General features: G+C 42.3%; 1 protein-coding gene across 2 annotated transcripts in view; it reads right to left on the bottom strand.

Annotated features, from left to right (window-relative positions):
• Positions 1-5,963, bottom strand: part of LOC120585046 (monocarboxylate transporter 1) — a 31,737-nt gene extending 25,774 nt beyond the window's left edge. Inside the window, exon 1 of one of the 2 annotated variants that reach the window (XM_039841218.1) lies at positions 5,831-5,963. The gene's annotated coding sequence lies outside the window, so the exon portion shown is untranslated. Of the gene's footprint in view, positions 1-5,398; positions 5,534-5,830 lie in introns of those variants that run through there. The other variant, XM_039841217.1, reaches the window with a different exon arrangement.
• Positions 5,964-7,434: the final 1,471 nt, after the last annotated feature.

Raw genomic sequence — 7,434 nt, forward strand, 5'->3', positions numbered from 1 at the left:
TTGGTATGTCTTTTAATCTCAAGGTTCCTCCTTTCTCTCTTATTTTCCTTATAATTTATTTGTTGAAAGAACCAGGTTATTTTTTCTGTAGTTTCCTTCATTCTGGATTTTGTTGAATGTGTCCATCAGGTATAGTTTTAACATGTCCTAGTTTAATGTCCCTCTATCCCCTGTATTTCCTGTAAATTGGCAGCTAGATTGAAGACTTTGAGCAAGCTTAGATTAGTTCAGGCTTGATTTGAGTAGGGACGGTGTGGGGGAGAGGGCAAATACAATTCATAGGTGGTGGTGCGTATCATTATCAGGAGGCATATGTTTGGTTGTCCCTCATACTGCTATATTAATGCCCTAGCTCCATTATTTCAGTAGTGATTTGCAAATGTCAATAATTTAACGATGCTTTTAATTCTAACATTCCTTTTTCATTTATTAACTAGAATACCTCTATAAAGTAGTAGTTTGAATAGGAAGGGCAAGTCAAAGTTTGTGTTTTAATACAACTGATTGACACTATCTTTTTGGAGAAATGTACTTAAATGTTTCAAGGTACATCCTCTTTAAAAGTCAGTATTTTGTTAAAATGTTTTTAGCACTAGATGTTAACATTTCAAGTAACTTTTAGAATTTAGAATATTCAGAATTTCTATTCTTAAATTAATAGAATTTCTTTTGATCTTTTGTTTTTTTCTTTAAGAGCTTATCTGTTCCCTATTTGGTAGAATGAATCACTACCAAATCTAAATCTCTAGCTGTAACCAGATTACAGATTTTAAGTTCCTTGAAGACAGTGACTGACTACTCATAAATGATCTGCTTTTCCAATTACCTTTTGAGCATTTCAAACTTAACACACTGCCTTTAAAGCTCCTTGTCTCTCTGCCTGTTCTCAACTCCCCTTAATCCCCCCAAACCTAGTCTTTTCTTCTGACTACCAGTCTTCCAGGCAGCCAGGCTTAAAACCTCAGTCATCTTAATACTTCTCTTAGTACTCATGCCCAACCAAATGCAAGTATTTGCCCTCATGTTGTGGAGGAAAAAAGGGGTTCTATGGAAAGTAAGCTCATAGAGTGATCTGATCACAAATTCCTAACTAGGCAGGTCATGGTGGGTAATCACGCCCAAGGCATATAACATTTTTAGTAAAAGGTTTTATTTTTGCCTTAAGCAAGCCCTGTCCATTGTTTCTGTGCTCGAATAAACTCTCATAATGATCTTACAGAAATGGTGATATCTCTTCTGGGATCACAGTACACATAATGACAGCAGGGGTTCACATCCACAAAAGTCTGGCTGGAAGGGCTAAGCCATTGAAGAGTGCCACTGACCACTTAGGCAGAAGCAGGAAGATCCAGCTCTCTCTGTTGGTTGCCCACACTACCCTATCGCTAATTACGACTTATAATTTTGTTGAATCTGATTACAGTGACCTAGGCTTCGTATAAAGGAGAAATTCCTCAAAATGTACAGGCATTATAAGCTACATATTTGATCACTGATTGAAAAATATTTCTACTCTGTGATTTTGCTCTTCCTATGTAAATCTTCTTAAGATTATTGAATGAATGAAAGCCCAATGATACTGCGTTAAACTATTTTGGATAGTAACAAAGCTTTTGTAAGTTGCCTTTTTGAGTTTTGAGAACCAAAGTTAAGTTTTTACTTTATTAACTTTCTCTTCTCTTCCCCTATCAGGGGGTTTTAACCTGGGGTCTGCAGATTGATCCTCCATGGTAGATGGAGTTCAGGGAGTCTGTGTACTTGGCTAGGGGAAAAAAATTATCTTTTCATTAACCTCTAAGTAAAGCTTAGAATTTACTTCATCTCTGAATATAGGGAACAAATTGTAGTAGTATTAGCAGTACTTGTGATTTTTGTCATCAATAGTAGTCACATTTTCCATCTTGATAAAATGGTTGCAGCAATCTTGAAATTATCACTACTTCAAAATTACTGTGGTTATTAGACTTACTACTAGATCTTATCTAATTTATTTTTAGAAGCACATTATTATATCCATAAAGATGCTTTGACAATTATACTTTTATATTTTATTTTATGCATTTAAATACATTATTCTGACAAGGGCTCCATAGGTTTTACCAAACTACCAAAGGAATCTGTGGTTTTACCAAACTGCATAAGGACTCATGCTGCTAACTCTTGTACTTCTGTTCTGAAGTGAGAATGAAGCTAGCCAGAACCTATGATGCCATGTAGCACGCAAGTCATGTCACAGGTTATGTAAATTCTTTGGCCATTGATTTTTGTGTACAAAATCATCATAGATTCTGACATCACAAATGAGAGGGAACAAAATACTAAGGGAAATTAAATGATTTTCACAAATTCAGGCAGAACAATTTTCCTTTGTATTAAGGAAGTATATGTTTATATAACTTAAAATTACTGTTTCCAAAGGAGTTCTATTTTAAGTGCCTTAAGTTAAGTAAAACAGTGGGAGTCTTCACTGACTTGGGAAATTTTCCTGCCCTCTTTTTTTTGGGTGCACCAGCGAATGTGCTTGAAATTGCTTCGAATCTTGTCTTCAACAGCTTGCTATATTAGATGCAGGCCTTTACTTTGCTCAACTAGGGGAACTCAAAAAGATTGATGAACCCCAGGTTTGAAATACCTGCTCTGTAGATTAGAAATACACATCCTTAACATCAGTCTGTTGTGGTTGTGTAATGATGCTGTGTATTTACTCTATCACTTAGAAAATTATTTGACAGAGTAGATGGAAGAAGAGCAGTTTAACAATTACTGTAATTTCCAAGAAAATAAAACACTCATTTGAAAATTGCATATTTCTAATAAAGGAACTTATAATTATCTTAATGACAACATAGTCTTAAGATTTATATTGTCAGCAATTAAAAAGGCTATTTAAGTTTAACTGTAGTATATTCTGAGGTAATAATGTTGACTTCCTTTTGATACATCTTTAGTGTCTGAATGTTTTTTTAATTATTAGGGTGACATTGATCAACAAAATCCAGTAAGTTTCAAGTGTGTGAATATATCCTAAAAAAATCTTTTCAACTAAACATTTGAGAACAGTGGATAATGCTTTAATACTAGACAAACGATACTCAATTTTAATATTTTGTGATTTGTTACTAATCAAATGAGAAAACAACTTAGTTCTTGGAGATAATGAGGATCAAAGGTAGTATAATAATGACGTTCAGACTCATTCAATGAATATTTATTAAACAATTACTATGTGTACAAAGTTACTAGAAAAGGATGGAAGAATTACCTATTTAAAAATACGGTTTGAAAACTTTTAGAATGTGAACAAAGCTTTGAATGAAATGTTATATATATCTCAAATCTCTCATAATGCCTGGTAGCCAATAACAAATTGCCAAATACATAAAAATCCACAACGTTCTGATCTGTTTTTCTCACATCCAAGGCCCACCTTCCTATTCCTCATCTGCGACAAAAACAGACTGACCATGTAGACATTTACAGGGACCTAAATCCTGCATAAGAATGCATATTATGAAGTGGGTTGAAACCACAGTGGGAAAGAAGGACATAAGTTATTACTCAAAATATTTATTTTCAGTATAAAAATTTAAACCCACATTTACAATTTTAGAGAAAGCTCAGGCATGCCAATTTGATTAAATGGGAGTTAAAAGACATATATAATCCTCACCCAACCATTAACAAGTTTTCAGAACTATGATGATTAATTACAACTTCTCCAACCTCAGTTTCCTAATCTGTAAAATAAGGGAACCTGACTGTTCATTAAGATGTTTTTCAGCTATTATATGCATTAATATTTAAAAGGCCCAAAGATATGTAAACTATCGAAACATTAATCTGTTGGTTTCATCCTATGGTAGTAGGACTTTTTTTTCCCCTTTTTAATCTGTTTAGGTATGTGATAGCCTATTATATTAAGCTTACAACTAAACCTATTCAACTATAAAAATCTCACAAAGTGTTCCCCAGACCATTAACTTGCATATTTAACAAGGGTCACTGCAATCCAATGAAAGCATAGCATCTATCTAAACACTGAATTAATTACTGAAGTATGTTCAACTTCTGTTTAATACTCACCCACTACTCCTGTTTTAAGGGCTATATATCTTGATTTTTTTTTTATCATTTATATGGCAATTTGAAAGCAAAGTTGTACCCCAGGCTGTAAGATTTGGATTTATGGGTGCTACTTAATGCTTAACTAAAAAGCTGAAGATACATAGACTCTGCTTCACCTCACTGGGCCGCTAGCTGACATCAAAATTATTAATGGCTAATTCCTCACACTCTTTCCAAACTCTCACACAATTCAGAGTTTGCTCTATCACAACATTCCACTAGTTACTAATCCTACGTTTGTTTTATCAGGGTACTGACGTGTACATATTTTATTTCGAAACCAGAATATTTGAAAAAAATTCAAAACTAGTTATGATAAAGTAGCTTGTGAACATTTTACTGTTATTACTAGATGCCTAGTTTATAAGCAGACATTGGAAACTCGGCTAAAGTAGTAAGAGGTCTGTTTCTTGGTTAAGATTAATTACAAACTAATTACAAAATTGCCTGTTGCACCAATGACTTGACAAAAAAATGAAACGTTAAAACGCACGTGGAAAAAAAGGGATGTACTTGGAACGAAAAGCGTGCATCTGACCAAGTGTAACGCTATCCTTCAGATTCCTCTCAACAAGGCCGCCTTAAAGACCACGAGCACGAGGGCGCTGCGGCTGACATTCTGCAGCCACAGGTTGAATGACAAAGAGCCCCCGTCAGCACCAGTCCCGGGAGTCTGCCAGGTGCACAGTCCCCACGGCAAAGTCCACTGGAACCGTGCAGTCACGCCCTGGCTGCGGGAACTGCAGATTCCCAAACTACTGCAAGTCACCAGGTCTTGGGACAAGGATTGGCTGGCCGAGGACGTTGGTACGGGCATGCCACGAGTCCAAAATAACTCCCGCCCGAGTCCCTTCCCTCGGAGCAGAACGCGGCTAGGAGAGTCTGGAGGCACCACGTGAATCAGCCCCACGTCTTCCCTTTTCCAGATCAAAAGCATCTCCCGAGGAGCCTACTGAAGACCAGCGGGGAAGCAAGTCCCCAAGGTCACCCGCACCACGACCCAACTTCTCGGCCAGGCAGGCCGGTGGCAGGCGCCTGACCACGGGGCCGCAGCTCTGCTGGGAGAGGCGCTGTCCCGAGCCTCAAGGTCTCCTTCACCAACGCCGCCGCGCTCCCGGGCCACGCGGCTGCTCGAGGCCACGATGCCAACCGGGCCGCCTCCCTCCTCCCGATGGCCAAGGTCTCCGCTCCCCCGAGGCTGCCTCCGATCCCCCAAGGCGGCCAGGGCACCGCGGGGTCCCCGCTAAGCGCCGGCGGCCGTTACCCAACTAACCGTTATGCGCGGCCCCGGTGCCGAACGTGTGCGTGACGCGGCGGCGCGGCTGCAGTTCTGCGGCGCTCAGGGCCCCGGGTGGCGTCCTCTGCCTGCCGCTCGTCCGCTCTCTCCAGCACCCACGCGGCCCGCTACTCACGTCGCAGCTCGCCAGCACTTGGTCGGCCGGGGGCGGGTTAGGCGGCTTTATATCGCGCCGGGAACTGGAGCATGCGCACAGGGGGCGGAGCCGGCCGTCCCCGCGGCCGCCCCCTCCCCCGATACATACTCTCAAACAGCCAGTCGCTCCTCCACACGCTCTCAGGCGCGCGCGCCCGGCCGCTCGCTTCCTCGCTCGCTCGCGCGCTGGCGCCCCCTCCCCGCCACGTGACCCGCCAGGCCCGACCAGGCCCGCGCTGCGCCCCCCCCGTTCAACTGGGGGAACAGAGATACCCCTCTCGGCTGTGGGACTCGTCCGTCGACCGTCGGAGCAGCTCTCGGCGACCTACACTCGTGCAGGACCCCGATGTCGGCCTCACTCTCGCTTGCTGACGGAGGAAAGGAAAAAGCCGGCAAGGACGGTTGCGGCGTGCCCTCAGGGGCCTGACTCAGGTGTGTGGGCGACGGGCGGAAGGAGGAGCCGGGAAGTGCCTGGAAGTGGAGGGACTGGGCTGGCTTTGAATGGACGCGGGGCCACCGCCCACCCGGGAAGAGGCCGAGAGGCGGGCTCTTGCGAGAACCGGCTGTGGTCTCGCCACTGCAGTTCTGTGACCTCGGGAAGTCACCCAAACCGTCAAGGACTATTTCCTCTTCTCGAAGTTGGCACCAGTAACAGAACAGACCTCATTGGCGCTTTGGGGAGTTTTGATGAGAGAATTTGTGGAACTTTCTTACTACAGGCCTGTGACATTCGACGAATGGTGGGTATTAAACACAGAAGTCAGGAAAGAGGAGTGGGTCTGAGGGTGATGACACAAGTCCCAAGAGGGAGGGTGTGTATGTCTGAAACATGGAGAAATGAAAATGCGGAGAGGCCAAATTTTTATGGACACTGAATATTTGGGACAAAGTATAATTATAGCTAACAATTTTGAAGGGCTAATTATATACTTAGCAATTCGCCTGAATTAGCCTCACAACCCTGTGGGACAGGTACTACTACATAACCTTTCACAAGTAAGGGGCCTGAGGCTCAGAGAGGTGAAGTGATTTTTCAGAGGTCTCAGAGTTTCGTAAGTGGCCAACATTTGAAGTCAGACTCCAGTCCAGGCACTGATTCTGTTAGAAGAGCTGATATTGGTTCTTGAGCAAGTCCATATCTGTTGAAGTGTATCTGTTGAAGTGATCAAATTAAGTAATCATGGAGTGTCTCTGATATCCAGGACTTGAGAAGTGCCAATAATGTATGAGTCCAGGCTCCTGTTTTCCAAAAGCTAATAAGTTCTTTGAGGAGACGGAGTCAGGCAGAAATCAATTAGCATTTGATGAGCACTTCCTGTATGCCCCAACTCTGCCCTTAAACACACACACACACACATCATTTAATTCTCAGAACAATCCTGTCGGGTGGGCCTTAAGTTTTTGTTTTACAAATGAAGAGCCTGAGATTGTGGTGGAGTGGAGATTGAGGGATCAGGTTCTGAGAGCTCCCATGTGCTTTCCTCTCACCCACTCTTGTCTGTTTCACACAATACAAAGTTTTCAGTAGCAGTTCAGTTTGTTAGAAAGACCATTTACAATCTGTGACCGAGTACTGCTTATGAGCAATAATCGCTTTTTACCTTTGGTAAATGCTGAGAAGAAAGGAGCTTCAAGTCATATTGGGGTGGCCAGGACTTAGAGCAGTGCTTTAGGATGGGTAAGGTGGCAACAGCATTCAGGGTAGATGGTAGGAGAGTTAAGTTAGGGAGACAAATAGCACTAGTTCAAGGTGAATTTATCAGGGCCTGAAAGACAGGATGTCGTGGGAAATGGTAGAATAAGGTGATTCCCAAAACACCTCAAAAGAAGGCTTAAAGAGGAGCATAGTGTGGTAGGTTCACAAGATGGACCTAGAA

This window comes from Pteropus medius, unplaced genomic scaffold, assembly GCF_902729225.1.
Source record: "Pteropus medius unplaced genomic scaffold, Ma_sr-lr_union100, whole genome shotgun sequence".
Classification (NCBI taxonomy): domain Eukaryota; kingdom Metazoa; phylum Chordata; class Mammalia; order Chiroptera; family Pteropodidae; genus Pteropus; species Pteropus medius.